We start from the raw sequence: 15,933 nt of genomic DNA, 5'->3' as shown, positions 1-15,933 counted from the left end.
ATCATGCAGGGAGCGATGTGCTGCAGGAAGAGGAGGATTAGGCAGGGAGCGCTGTGCTGCAGGAAGAGGAGGATTAGGCAGGGGAGTGATGTAATGCAGGAGGGGGAGGCTTAGGCAGGGAAGCGATGTGCTGCAGGAAGAGGTGGCTTATGCAGGGGAGTGATGTAATGCAATAGGAGAGGATTAGGCAGGGAGCGATATGCTGCAGGAAGTGCAGGATTTGGCAGTGGGCGATGTGGTGCAAGAGGGGATTTGGCAGTGGGTGATGTGGTGCAGGAAGGGGGAGATTTAGAAAGGGCACAATGTGCTGCAAGGAGGGGAGGATTAGACGGGAGCAATGTGCCGCAAGAGGGGGAGGTTTAGACAGGGGAGTGATGTGCTGCAGGAGTGGGAGAATTAAGCGGTGAGAAACATGCTGCAGGACGGGGAGGGTTAGGCAGGGGAGCAATGTGCTGCAGGTGGAAGGAGAATCTGTGACTACAGCCCAGTGTTTAAGGTTTATTGGAGCCTGTCTTTTATATATTTTATTGTTTTTTTTTCTAACAAAACTGCATAACATCTGACATGAAGTCCGCTTAGCAGTCACTGTCCCTGTAGATTGTTACTGTCCAGGTTCACCGCTGTCTCTTTTTGTTTTTAGTGCCAATCTGACAGCAGTGAAGGTTCCGCTGATAATGGCGGTCGGGTTCCGAATAGAATGTTCATGTCTGTTCTCATTGTAGTAACATCACGGAATATGCTAATTTCTTCTGACCACACCCGATGACTGAATAAAGGCGCCTCACCCACTTGTCTATGTCCTCACTTTGTGGTGTCACAATGATCTAAGGGGATAAAAAAACGCTCCTGGCAGCTTTACAGTCATTCGTCCCTTCGTGTTAAAGGAGCAGGATGATAGAGCCGCACCATGCCAGCCAGAAGAAAAGAAAGTGGAGCCCTTCAAGATGATGAAGCAAGAAAGCAGACTGTGGAAGGCCATCCAGGACCAAGAGCATCATGAGGGCCTGGTAATGTATACTACACAACAGTTCTGTATATGCTCATGCCATGTAAACCTATGGTGGCCGATTCATCAAGGCTGGTGGATTTCTATACCAGCATTCATGAAGCGCCTATTGGAGGAACGTGCACCAAATTCATTAAAAAGACTAAACCTCTTAATGAACTTGACTCATCCTTAAAGGGGTTGTTCCCTTTCAATAAATGAATGTCCCTAGCTGCAGGTCATTTAATTAAAAAAAAGAGGTTCCACCATCTCAGAGCTGCAGCAGCTCAGTGCGCTCAGCTGGGCAGTCCGTCTGATTACATTTGTTGGCTGCGGCAGTATTGAGGTGATGTCAGTGCCATACACAATCCCAGGAATGGGTCAGGACAGCACAGTTTGATTCTTTATACCTGCAGCTAGGGTCATTCATTTATTGAAATATCCCCTTAAAGCTAACGTACTACACCTCAAGAAATGTACTCCAGTCAAAAGATGGAGTCAATTTCAGTCCTAATTTACACCACTTTTCCAGCCTAATTTGTAATAAGTTTTCAGGTAAAGCTAAGCCACAAGCGGTCCAGATAAGCTCTGTTCACTATTTAAGAAGTTAAGAGTGGGTGTAAAAAGGTCAGAGTATTCAAATGTAAGTTGCGCAGGAATTTACTGAGATTCAAACAGTTGTGCAACACATTTCCGGTGAAAACTGCTTGATGAAAAATGTTCCTTGAATAATATAACATTTCAGGTTAGTGGTAATAGATTTTCTTATGGGACGTTGATCCAGGGAACTAGTCTGATTGCCATATGTGGAGTCGGGAAGGAATTTTTCCTCTAATATGGGGCAATTAGTATCTGCCTCATGGGGTTTTTGCCTTCCTCTGGATCAACACATTAGCTTTTAGGTTGAACTTGATGGACTTGTGTCTTTCAACCTTAAAACTATGAAACTGTCCATGTATTGAGGTTCAAGGGTGAAGCCCAGGGTTCATTTGGAAACATCAGAAATGGTGTGCTTTTCGCCCAGTCTGTCCAAGGAAGCCTGTTTGAGCCAACGGCCTCAGAAATATCCTAACATTTAAGAAAGTAGCAATAGTTAGGGTTGGCTGAACCATTCTAGCCTTAAGTTTGCCCCTCCAGTCAGCATCTACTATGTAGATGCAATCAAGGCCCTGCAATAAGTCTTTATCGCTGTACAGAGCTGAAAGAGTGAAGGCCAGAGTTCCTTTGGAACCTGTAGGATAGACTGGCTTTTGCCAAGTCTTTCCAAAGAAGCTTTTTTGAGCCATAGGCCTCAGACAGGTCCTAACAAGAAAGTGGCATTAGATAGGTTTTTCTTTAGTTAGGATTGATTCAACTACTCAAGCCTCAAGCGCACTCCTCCGGCCAGCAGCTACTCTGTAGATGCAACCCTGGGCCTATGGTAAGTATCTATCCCTGTACAGGGGTGTAATGGTAAAAAACAGGGTTCCCTTGGGATCTGCAGAATGGAGTAGTTTGCGCCAAGTCTGTCCGAGGAAGTCTGTTTGAGCCAACAGCCTTAAACAGATCCCAGTATTTAGGAAAAAAAAGCTTTAGTTAGAGTTGAATCAACCACTATAGCCTCAAGTTCGCTCCTCCGGCCAGCAGCTACTCTGTAGATGCAGCCCTGGGCCTATGGTAAGTATCTATCCCTGTACAGGGGTGTAATGGTAAAGGCCAGGGTTCCCTTGGGATCTGCAGAATGGAGTAGCTTGCGCCAAGTCTGTCCGAGGAAGCCTTTTTGAGCCAATGGCCTTAGACAGAACCCATCATTTAGTAATAAAAAAGCTTTAGTTAGAGTTATAGCCTCAAGCTCGCTCCTCTGGCCAGCAGCTACTCTGTAGATGCAACCCTGAGCATGTGGTAAGTCTCCATTCCTGTAAAGGGGTGTAATGGTAAAGATCAGGGTTCCTTTTGACCTGCTTATGCCAAGTCTGTCAAAGGAAGCCTTTTTGAGCTGATGGCTCTACACAGATCCTAATGTTTAGGAAAAAAGCTTATGTGTATTTCAGTTAGATTAAAAGTAAAGCCAACAAAAGAGAATTTAACTTTCCTCAAAAAATCAATTATTAATATAGCATTTACCTGCCCAGATCTCAGAACTAATGCACTATTAGGATGTAGCAATCCCATATAATTTTGTGTGCAGTTTTAATACTATGTAATCACCCCCCTCCATTAATTGGTAATATGTGAGTGGTTGTCGCATCAGTATTTTGCACCTGTATTGCTGTCATCGTTATTATATGGTATGATTAGTACTGAGACCTAGGCAGGTAAACACTGTTGCCCTTTTTTCCTGTGTTAATTCTTGAATTTTGGTGGGAATTTAAATTTGTCTTTGCTTTTAATGTTAGTGTAGGGACTCGCAAGTATGAGGACCCTTGACGCGGGTTGCGAGCTTGTGTATTTTGGCCAAAATATTTACTAATACCTCATATATATCATATATATTTTTTGCACGTTATTTTTATTCAGGGTGCAGCCAGACCCATCAATGTTGGCCTTGTAAACTAGGGTGTCTGTCTTCATGGGGTGCACTTAAAAAGTGCTGGGCAGCCCGCCTAATCTAATAGTTTGGGCTTCACTAATAGGCTGTAAGCCAGACATTGTGCACTACCTATGTGTGACCAGTGCCCTATACAAGGCTTATTTGTGTGCAGTTTTAATACTAAGCTATCACCCGCTCCATGAATTGGTAGGTTGTGAGTGGTTGTCTCATCAATATTTTGCACCTGTGTTGCTGACTTCTTCATTATATGGGTTTGCTGCATCCTTGTAATTATTGTTGGTGTATTTGCGGTGTTAATTCTTGAATTTTGGTGGGAACTTTAATTCCTTGTTTTTGTGACTTTGCTTTTAATGTTAGTGTAGGGACTCGCAAGTATGAGGACCCTTGAGCAGGTTGCGAGCTTGTATATTTTGGCCAAAATATCGACCAATACCTCATATATATCATATATATTTTTTACATGCTATTTTTATTCAGGGTGCAGCCAAGCCCATCTACAGGTGCATCTCACAAAATTAGAATATCACCAGAAAAGTTAATTTATTTCAGTTCTTCAATACAAAACGTGAAACTCATATATTATATAGAGCCATTACACACAGAGTGATCTATTTCACGTGCTTATTTCTGTTAATATTGATGATTATGGCTTACAGCCAATGAAAACTCAAAAGTCATTATTTCAATTAATTAGAATACCTTATAACAACAGCTTGAAAAATGTTTTCAAACTCCAAAATGTTATCCTACTGAAATGTATGTTCAATAAATGCCCTCAATACTTGGTCGGGGATCCTTTTACATCAATTACTGCATCAATGCGGCAATGTGGCATGGAGGGATCAGCCTGTGGCACTGCTGAGGGGTTATGGAAGCCCAGGTGGCTTTGATAGAAGCCTTCAGCTCGTCTGCATTGTTGGGTCTGGTGTCTCTCATTTTCCTCTTGACAATACCCCATAGATTCTTTATGGGGTTAAGGTCAGGCGAGTTTGCTGCAAATCAAGCACAGTGATACTGTTGTTTTAAACCAGGTATTAGTACTTTTGTCAGTGTGGACAGGGGCCAAGTCCTGCTGGAGAATGAAATTTCCATCTCCAAAAAGCTTGGCGTAGCTAAGGTTTTGGTTCAGGGGGCCGAAACTTCTGAGTAGGCCTCTAACCAGGTAACCCTGATTACAACTATAGCGGCGCACCCAGATAGTGGATGTAGGAAAACCTCAGCAGATGACCGCGCTGTTACTAAAAATAATCTCTATACAAAGACCAGCACTGATATTACCGCCATATGGTGACATATATTGATAGATGCCAGTCCTGCAAAACATATAAGAGATCACAGCTCAGTTATATATAGTACCTTACAGCTGACGTTCTTTCTGATTAAATTGTTCACTTTTCCCGTCTTTTCCATCTGGCCCAGACCGACACGACAACTTCTCCAGCCAGGACTCAGAGTCTCAGGTATGCAGAGATCACAACAAAGACACATTTGACTCCTTACATTTCAGGCACTGACCACATCTATCCCCAACTGCACAAACTTCTCATCCTGCTGATACCCCAATACTGAGCCTCTGCTGCAAAATGTGTCCCTATTACTGCACCTACTGTGTGCCCTCTAGATGGTAAAACAAACCTCTAAAATAAAGTAATGCCGTGTGCAAGTGTCCTAGAAAACAGTGCCTGCATTGTGCCCCCTAGAAAGTAATAGTGCCCCTTCGACAGTCACGATAACCTGAGTTCCCCTATAACAATAAGTGCCCACCTAAGATTTAATAATGTCCTGAGTCTCCCCCCATGTAGAGCTCCGCTCTAACCAGTATGATGTTCTCCTATTCACGATATAATTCCCCCTCACTGTATAGTACCCCCACAAAGTATACTGACCCCTTAGTAGCCCCCAAGCTGATGGCTCCAACACTGTATGATGGCCTCCACACTATACAAAGACCCCACATTATCTCCCACACTGTATGATGGCCCCCACGCTGTTCAAAGAACCCACATTATCTCCCACACTGTATAAATAGCCTACATATAGTATAATGCACCAGATAGTCCTCAATATAGTATAATGCACTCCCCATAGTCCTTCGTATAGTATAATGCGCCCCTATAGGCATAGTCTGTAGTAAAATGCTCCCCCCATTGACAGAGTCTGTAGTATAAAGCTCCCCCCCATAGGCAGAGTCTGTAGTATAATGCTCCCCCCCTCCTCTTAGGCAGAGTCTGTGGTATAATGCCCCCCCATAGGCAGAGTCTGCAGTATAATGCCCCCCCCCCATAGGCAGAGTCTGTAGTATAATGCTCCCCCCTCCTCATAGGCAGAGTCTGTAGTATAATGCCCCCCCCTCCTCATAGGCAGAATCTGTAGTATAATGCCCCCCCCCATCTCATAGGCAGAGTCTGTAGTGTAATGTGCCCCCCCTCCTCATAGGCAGAGTCTGTGGTATAATGCCCCCCCATCTCATAGGCAGCGCCTGTAGTATAATGCCCCACCTATAGGCAGAGTCTGTAGTAAAATGCACCCCCCATAGGCAGAGTCTGTAGTATAATGCTCCCCCTCTTATAGGCAGAGTCTGTAGTACAATGTCCCCCCCCATAGGCAGAGTCTGTAGTATAATGCTCCCCCCTCCTTATAGGCAGAGTCTGTAGTATAATGCCCCCCCATAGGCAGAGTCTGCAGTATAATGCCCCCCCATAGGCAGAGTCTGTAGTATAATGCTCCCCCCTCCTCATAGTCAGAGTCTGTAGTATAATCCCCCCCCTCCTCATAGGCAGAATCTTTAGTATAATGCCCCCCCATCTCATAGGCAGAGTCTGTAGTATAATGTGCCCCCCCTCCTCATAGGCAGAGTCTGTGATATAATGCCCCCCCCATCTCATAGGCAGCGTCTCTAGTATAATGCCCCACCTATAGGCAGAGTCTGTAGTAAAATGCACCCCCCATAGGCAGAGTCTGTAGTATAATGCTCCCCCTCTTATAGGCAGAGTCTGTAGTACAATGTCCCCCCATAGGCAGAGTCTGTAGTCTACTGCTCTCCCCTGCTCATAAACAGAGTCTGTAGTATAATGCCCCCCATAGGCAGAGTCTGTAGTAGAATGCCCCCCCATAGACAGAGGCTTTAGTATAATGCTCCCCCCCTCCCCATAGACAGTCTGTAGTATAATGCCCCCCCTCCCCATAGGCAGAGTCTTTAGTATAATGCCCCCCCTCTCTGTGGGCAGAGTCTTTAGGATAATGCTCCCCCATAGGCAGAGTCTGTAGTATAATGCACCTCCCCCTTCCCATAGGCAGAGTCTGTAATATAATGCCGCCCCCCACCCGGCAAAAAATAAATAAACAGTACTCATCTCTCCTCCTGGTTCCCTCGCTGCTCAGAGCACCCAGCACGCACACATCTTCAGCACAGCGGGCTGGGCGCCAAGTGATGATGTCAGAGACGTCAGTCACAGAAGGGACTAATGGGAGAGAGATCCGCGCTCCCTCTCTCATCAGTAAACTTGCGGCGGTGGCGGGCAGTGGGGCCCGATGCTGGCACCAGGGGCATGCTAGATACAGTTACACTGGCGTAGCCCTGGATGGGCCCCCTAAGAGCGAGGGGCCCGGGGCCACCGCCCCCTTTGCCCCCCTGGTAGCTTGATACTGTGGCAGAGGGAAGCATGAAGTGCTCTAAAATTTCCTGGTAGACGGCTGCGCTGACTTTTGTGTTGAAAAAACACAGTGGACCTACACCAGCAGATGACACGGCTCCCCAAACCATCACTGATTGTGGAAACTTCACACTAGACCTCAAGCAGCTTGGATTGTGGCCTCTCCACTCTTCTTCCAGACTCTGGGACCTTGATTTCAAATGAAAATTGGAACTCTGGACATCTGTCAAGTCAGCAGTCTTCACCATGATTGTGGAGCCTACTGAAACAGACTAAGGGGCCTTTTTAAATGCTTAGGAAGTCTTTGCAGGTGTTTTTTGTTAATTATTTTAATTTACTGAGTTAATGACTTTTGTGTTTTCATTGGCTATAAGCCATAATCATCAACATTAACAGAAATAAACACTTGAAATAGATCACTGTGTTTGTAATGACTCTATATAATATATGAGGTTCACTTTTTGCATTGAAGAACTGAAATAAATTAACTTTTTGATGATATTCTAATTTTGTGAGATGCACCTATATGTTATGGCCTTGTAAATTAGAGTGTCTATCTTCATGGGGTGCACTTAAATAGTGCTGGGCAGCCCGTGTTCTTGCCTCAGCAGCGAATTTAGCTATCCAGGGAATCTAGTCACTTTATGTGTATATCAGTTCTGACATTATGTTGCTTGCATTTGAATCCTGTCTCTTTTTTATTGTTTGATAACTGCACTGTCTGCTAGTGATTTAATGTATTTGCTCTAGTTTCAATTTGCAATGCATTATGGGAAAGTTCCAAGAGCATTGTGAGACAGTTCTTGTTGCATTGTGGTCCTGTTCTTGTCACAGTTTGGGCAGCGACCATTATTTCCTCTTCTCTTCTGATGGAGAAGTTCCCTTATCACTCATCTTGTAAAGTGGCACAGAGCGGTAGTCGTGACTGAACGTCTGTCTGATTTCGCTCTGGCACTTTACAGACAATGGGTGTCCCAGTCCCAGTGTGCTCTAGGGTGTGGGGTGCAGCACACTCTCTTGTAGGCCGCAGGCCTCCACTGCCTTCAGGCTTCTGTCCTCAGAAGCCGCCGCACACAATTTAGGGGACACGAAGTTCTTTGTAACAGTCAAACATATACTTGACAGTTCAAGTTCATCAGGTGGGTACAGATGGGATAAGGCACAGCAATTCACATTATCCTCCTTCTTAGCATAACTCCTCTTCAGCCCTGTTGCTAGCTCATCCTGTATTTCTCGTCCACCTCTGCAGTGCACCCGGGACTGGCCTTCAACTTCCATCTATGCAGGTCCCTGTCCATCTTCCTTTGTACTTCAGAGCACACAAAGTGTCCGGCAGCTCCTATGCCAGACCTTAGGCTCTGGACGTGACTGGAGCGACTGCTCTGGATCCCAGTAATGCCTCCCACTGCCTGGAACATTGAGTACTATATACAGTGGGTACGGAAAGCATTCAGACCCCTTTACATCTTTCACTCTTTGTTTCATTGCAGCCATTTGGTAAATTCTAAAAAGTTCATTTTTTTTCTCATTAAAGTCCACTCTGCACCCCATCTTGACTGAAAAAAAACAGAAATGTAGAAATTTTTGCAAATTTATTAAAAAAGGAAAACTGAAATATCACATGGTCATAAGTATTCAGACCCTTTGCTCATATTTAAGTCACATGCTGTCCATTTCTTGTGATCCTCCTTGAGATGGTTCTACTCTTTCATTGGAGTCCAGCTGTGTTTAATTAAACTGATAGGTGTGTGCCTTTCCAAATCAAGTCCTGTCTATATAAGACCTCACAGCTCACAGTGCATGTCAGACCAAATGAGAATCATGAGCTCAAAGGAACTGCCTGTTACGATGTTAGTAGATACCCTGAAGTCCAATGGCGTGGGCCAAAAGCAGAGACTGAGACAAGAGTAGTGTGAAAGTCTATTTTAAACTCAAGTGCAAAAGATCACAGCAAACAGTTTATGAAGGTAAGTTCATTCCAAACAATACTTCTTAGAACCTAATCTGTAAGGCACGGCCTTCATTACTATTAGGGTATGTAAACGTTAACGATAGTCCAAGTTTACTTAGGTACAGTAATATGCAAACAGAAATAAGGATAGTAAGCAGACGTAGTTATTCCTCAGTTGATTGTGGACTCACGTAGTGCAGAAGAGAAGACAAACTGGAATATGGATCTGGATATTGAAGAATGCAGGAGGTGCAGCGGAGGAAACAGCGATGTCTTAAGCAGAGCTGGAGCCGGGTATTTAAACACAGAGCAAGATGGTGACTATACCAGAGGTGTAGAGATCCAGGAGAAGTTTTCTTCAGGAAGACAAAAGTTCAGAGATCCCAGCGTGAGTGAACAACAGCCAGCGGTTCCTTTCAGCAGAAGTCCCCTTAGCAGAGGATTCAGGCAGCAATCCTTTCAGCGGATGACTAGGAGTAAACACAAAGTCAGCAAGACTCTATTCAGAGGGCTAGCACAGGTGAGTAGAAAGCTAAAAGCACACAATACTCAGGCAAGGCATGATTGCAACACATGCAGTTTAAGTAGGTCCACAGGCAGGAAACACATGACCCCAGTGAGGCAATGGAAGCCATCTTGGCTAAGGGAAAAACTACTGGCAAAGTAAAATTAAACCTGGCATCCTGACACTGCCAAAGGAGCTTAGAGACAGAATTGTGGCAAGGCACAGATCTGGCCAAGTTTACAAAAGAATTTCTGCATTAGTCAAGGGTCCTAAGAACACAGTGGCCTCCATAATCCTTAAGTGGAAAAAGTTTGGGACCACCAGAAGTCTTCCTAGACCTGGCCGTCCAGCTCAACTGAGCAATCGTGGGAGAAGAGCCTTGGTGAGAGAGGTAAAGATGAACCCCAAGATCACTGTGGCTGAGCTCCAAAGATGCAGTAGGGAGATGGGAGAAAGTTGCATAAAGTCAACTATCACTGCAGCCCTCCACAAGTCGAGCCTTTATGGCAGAGTGGCCCAACGGAAGCCTCTCCTCAGTGCAAGACATATGAAAGCCTGCACAGAGTTTGCTTAAAAACACATGAAGGACTCCCAGTCTATGAGAAATAAGATTCTTTGGTCTGATGAGACTAAGATAGGACTTTTTGGTGATAATTCTAAGGGGTATGTGTGGAGAAAACCAGGGACTGCTCATCACCTGCCCAATACAATCCCAACAGTGAAACATGGTGGTGGCAGCATCATGGGGGTGTTTTTCAGCTGCAGGGACAGGACGACTGGTTGGAATTGAAAGAAACATGAATGTGGCCAAGTACACAGATATCCTGGATGAAAACCTCTTCCAGAGTGCTCTGGACCTCAGACTTGGCCGAAGGTTCACCTTCCAACAAGACAATGACCCTATGCACACAGTTAAAATAACAAAGGAGTGGCTTCAGAACAACTCTGTGACCATTCTAGACTGGCCCAGCCAGAGCCCTGACCTAAACCCAATTGAACATCTCTGGAGAGACCTGAAAATGGCTGTCCACCAACGTTCACCATCCAACCTGACAGAACTGGAGAGGATCTGCAAGGAAGAATGGCAGAGGAACCCCAAATCCAGGTGTGAAAAACTTGTTGCATCATTCCCAAGAAGACTCATGGATGCACTAGCTCAAAAGGGGGCTTCTACTCAATACTGGTCATTTGGTCTGACATGCACTGTGAGCTGTGAGGTCTTATATAGACAGGTGTGTGCCTTTCCAAATCAAGTCCTATCAGTTTAATTAAACACAGCTGGACTCCAATGAAAGAGTAGAACCATCTCAAGGAGGATCACAAGAAATGGACAGCATGTGACTTAAATATGAGCAAAGGGTCTGAATACTTATGACCATGTGATATTTCAGTTTTCCTTTTTTAATAAATTTGCAAAAATTTCTACATTTCTGTTTTTTTCAGTCAACATGAGGTGCAGAGTGGACTTTAATGAGAAAAAAATGAACTTTTTAGAATTTACCAAATGGCTGCAATGAAACAAAGAGTGAAAAATTTAAAGGGGTCTGAATGCTTTCCGTACCCACTGTACTTCAATAAAACTCACCCTATAGATACCCTAGCCTGAACCTGCATGTCAATGGAGATGGGCATCCTACATATAGATGACAATGGCACCCTTGCTGAACGGCAGCTGCCCCTAGACCCTAAAAGTCCCTTATTCGTACTTACATAGACCAAAGATCTGACAGTCTACCAGAAACTGGTACAGATATCACATCAAACAATCAATCCTCAGTGTGTACTAAATGATTAAAGTGACAACAGTGAATAAAGTGACAATGTGCAAATTTATAAAAACACCCAAGAACGTTCCTAATATCTTTGGACCTCCAAGCCAAAGGATACATTCGGGCATCCAAACAAAGGCTACAATCAGCCCTGTTCAACACCCTAGATGCTGATTACCTGCCTTATAGTGGAGGGTGACACCCTAGTTAATGTTGACACTGTGGCGCCCCGCTCCACGGCGGCTATCCCTGGATAACCCTAGCCAGCCCTGGAATTAATCACCCATAGAGGTATCAATGACATAAATGATCACAAGACTAAACAATAAAAGGAACTTATCTTGATAAAGTGCAATACTGATGCGGATCATCTTTATGCCGCATGTCCCGATTTTAAAGAGATTTAATAAAATTTGTATTTTAGGGTTTATGTTATACTTATGTCTTATGGTATCCTAAGCTTATCTTATGCTATACTCACATTATGCATTAACACTTCACATGCTGTTACATCACCATTATACATTACATAAGACACATATCACTTTTACATATAAAACCGCAAGAGAGTGTTCACATGAGGTGTTTGTTGTCTTCAGGGGCAGGAACAGGGTAAGACAGTCCACATCCCTACAGTTTTGTATCTTGGGCTCTGTGCACACAGCCTGCTCCAAGCTTAGCCGGTAAGAGCCCTATCTATGTGGTACAATACTGGGGTTCATCGTATGTTTTCCGCATCTACTGTATGGAGGTTTCTCTACTATCAATAAAGAGAAGGGTTTTCGCAGCCTTATTCTTAAGAAGACAGGGGGTTTAGCTCCATGTCACACTACACACCGTGGTAAGGTGTATGAGGGGAGCATAGCCTGCCTAATCTAATAGTATGGGCGTCACTAATAGGCTGTAAACCAGACACTGTGCGTGACCAGCGCCAAAATATTTACCAGAACCTCATATATAGATTTTGCATGTTATTTTTATTCAGGGTTCAGACAAGCCCATCAATGCTGGATTTGTAAACTAGGGGGTCTGTCCTCATGGGATGCACTTAGATAGTGCTTTGCAGCCTGCCTAATCTAACAGTATGAGGGTCACTAATAGGCTGTAAGCCCTATATTGAGCACTATCTGTGTTAGGCGTCAGGTGTTTTCTGGATCTGAAATGGGTTCAGAATCATCAGTGGATTCTGTGGTCTCCCATTCCGGTCCAGATGCTGCTCAGCATCGTCATTGGTCCCAACGCCTAGCTGGTGCACGAGATGTACAAGCTGTCTCTTGGGTCTTTGTTCCTAGCAACATGAAGGATAGGTTGCGGAGGGAAACAGGGCTGTTACAGCCTAAGTCCAGGATACACTGCACTGAGCATGCCCGTGACATGGCGGACCGTGATTAGTGGTTTGGGAGTCAGCTGATCCGGTGACCTGGCACCGCCTGATTGGTCGCGGGTGACGTCACCAATAATGTGACGGTGGGCAGGGCTTAATATTTAAATAGCACGCCCACAAACATGGCGGCGCGCTCTGATCATTGAGCTGAGTTGGTGTTATTGTGTGGACGCTTGGTCGTTTCGGCTCCACGTGTGCTTTTGCTGTTATAGCTTCTGACAGGCAGGTTTAGCAGGGGATAGACAGCCTTAGATGGAGGGAGGCAGGTAGCTTCGTCTGACAGTCTGGCTCCAACAAGGGGGTCGCTATACACCCCGAGCAGACTGCGGACTCCGTATTCCCGGCACCGCCTGTTAGCCACGTGGAGAGATACTCCTCAGTCCGGTAGCACGCCGGCTGGGAGCATGTATACGCCTGCGTGAATCACACACGCATCCGAGCGCCTGCTGCGTAGCCTCTGTGCAGTTAACAGGGCTACAGCTACATTATGTGTCGCACATCTCTCGTGCAGTTAACGGAGATAGTGCGAATCCCTATTCCCGTTCCGGTGTGCAGTAACACGGGGGGGATTGTTATTTCAGTTGGTTGTTTTACCTTCTTACCCGGAAGGTGTTCGTCCGCAGTCCTCCAGGCTGCATCGCGGACCCCGGGTTCGTTTGCTTTCCATTATTTAATAAAGTTGTTTGCAACCATTCCCCTAACAATCTGTGTGTGACCAGTGACCTATACAAGCCATTTTTTGTGTGCAGTTTTAATACTAAGCAATGACCCCCTCCAAGAATTGGTAGGTTAATGAGTTGGTTGTCTCATCAGTATTTTGCACCTGTGCTGCCCCTGCCTTTATTATATGGTTTGCTTCATCCTGATTAGTGCATTCGTTTTGAGACCTGGGCAGGTGAATAAATACTGTTCCTCTTTTTTGCTGTGTTAATAATTTTTTTCAGTTTTAATTCAACTACTCTAGCATCAAGCTCCTAATTCGCTTTGTCTAAAGGAAGTTAGATGGCAATGTTTTATTGTGTGAGGTATGGAACTCTCTACCACATGACCTTGTAATACTTAATTCTCTAAAAAAAAGTTCAAGGAGGTCCTGTGTGACTTTCTTGAATAATATTACAGGTTATTCATACTAGATTTTGTTATGGGACGTTGATCCAAGCAACTAGTCTGATTGCCATATGTGGAGTCGGGAAGGAATTTTTCCCCTAATTTTGGGCAAGCAGCATCTGCCTCATGGGGTTTTTTGACTTCCTCTGGATCAACACATTAGCTTTTCACAGGTCTCTATATATAGTGTGATGGCTCCCACAGCTCTTTATATACAGTACTAGATGGTGTCCCGATTCTAACGCATCGGGTATTCTAGAATCTGTATGCGGCCGACCAGGCGCAATCAACAGAGTGGTGTTTAAATGTGGCGCCAAAATCGCTGATTGGTCGCGGCCGCCGGCCACGACCAATCAGCAGAGCGGTGTTTAAATTTGGCGCCAGTATCGCTGATTGGTCGCGGCGCCAATATCGCTGATTCCGACCAATCAGCGAATCGTATTACTGAGGACCGGGCAGCGACGCTACCTGTGCGGGTACTTCCGCTGCGAGGAACCGGGAGATGGCCGGCTGCTCACAGCCGAAGTATCCCGACTGGCGGCGCCGCTCCCCGGTCCTCGCTTCACACTTGCCGTCGGGAGATCAGCGGCCCTAGCCATTGATCTCCCGACGGTAGCCGCATGGAGGTCAGCAGCGCCGCCGGTCGCGGTACTTCTGCTGCGAGCAGCCGGGAGATGAGCGGCTAGCGCCGGTCATCTCCCGGCTGCATCGCCGCTGACCTCCGTGCGGCAGATGAGCTGCTAACGGCCGCCATCTTTTTCTGAAATCCCGCGTCGCTGATTGGCCGCGGCTGGACCAATCAGCGACGCAGGATTTCCTGGACAGAAGGACAGACAGACAGACGGGATTAGACGATTATATACAGTACAGACCAAAAGTTTGGACACACCTTCTCATTTCAAGATTTTTCTGTATTTTCATGACTATGAAAATTGTACATTCACACTGAAGGCATCAAAACTATGAATTAACACATGTGGAATTATATACTTAACAAAAAAGTGTGAAACAACTGAAAATATGTCTTATATTCTAGGTTCTTCAAAGTAGCCACCTTTTGCTTTGATGACTGCTTTGCACACTCTTGGCATTCTCTTGATGAGCTTCAAGAGGTAGTCAATGGAAATGGTCTTCCAACAATCTTGAAGGAGTTCCCAGAGATGCTTAGCACTTGTTGGCCCTTTTGCCTTCACTCTGCGGTCCAGCTCACCCCAAATCATCTCGATTGGGTTCAGGTCTGGTGACTGTGGAGGCCAGGTCATCTGGCGTAGCACCCCATCATTCTCCTTCTTGGTCAAATAGCCCTTACACAGCCTGGAGGTGTGTTTGGGGTCATTGTCCTGTTGAAAAATAAATGATGGTCCAACTAAACGCAAACCGGATGGAATAGCATGCCGCTGCAAGATGCTGTTGTAGCCATGCTGGTTCAGTATGCCTTCAATTTTGAATAAATCCCCAACAGTGTCACCAGCAAAGCACCCCCACACCATCACACCTCCTCCTCCATGCTTCTCGGTGGGAACCAGACATGTAGAGTCCATCCGTTCACCTTTTCTGCATCGCACAAAGACACGGTGGTTGGAACCAAAGATCTCAAATTTAGACTCATCAGACCAAAGCACAGATTTCCACTGGTCTAATGTCCATTCCTTGTGTTCTTTAGCCCAAATAAGTCTCTTCTGCTTGTTGCCTGTCCTTAGCAGTGGTTTCCTAGCAGCTATTTTACCATGAAGGCCTGCTGCACAAAGTCTCCTCTTAACAGTTGTTGAAGAGATGTGTCTGCTGCTAGAACTCTGTGTGGCATTGACCTGGTCTCTAATCTGAGCTGCTGTTAACCTGCGATTTCTGAGGCTGGTGACTCGGATAAACTTATCCTCAGAAGCAGAGGTGACTCTTGGTCTTCCTTTCCTGGGGCAGTCCTCATGTGAGCCAGTTTCTTGCAGCGCTTGATGGTTTTTGCATCTGCACTTGGGGACACTTTCAAAGTTTTACCAATTTTTTGCATTGACTGACCTTCATTTCTTAAAGTAATGATGGCCACTCGTTTTT

This window comes from Phyllobates terribilis, unplaced genomic scaffold (genome assembly GCF_046119375.1).
Source record: "Phyllobates terribilis strain yellow unplaced genomic scaffold, ASM4611937v1 Scaffold_150__1_contigs__length_4496277, whole genome shotgun sequence".
Taxonomy (NCBI): domain Eukaryota; kingdom Metazoa; phylum Chordata; class Amphibia; order Anura; family Dendrobatidae; genus Phyllobates; species Phyllobates terribilis.
Note: the sequence above shows the minus strand (reverse complement) of the source record.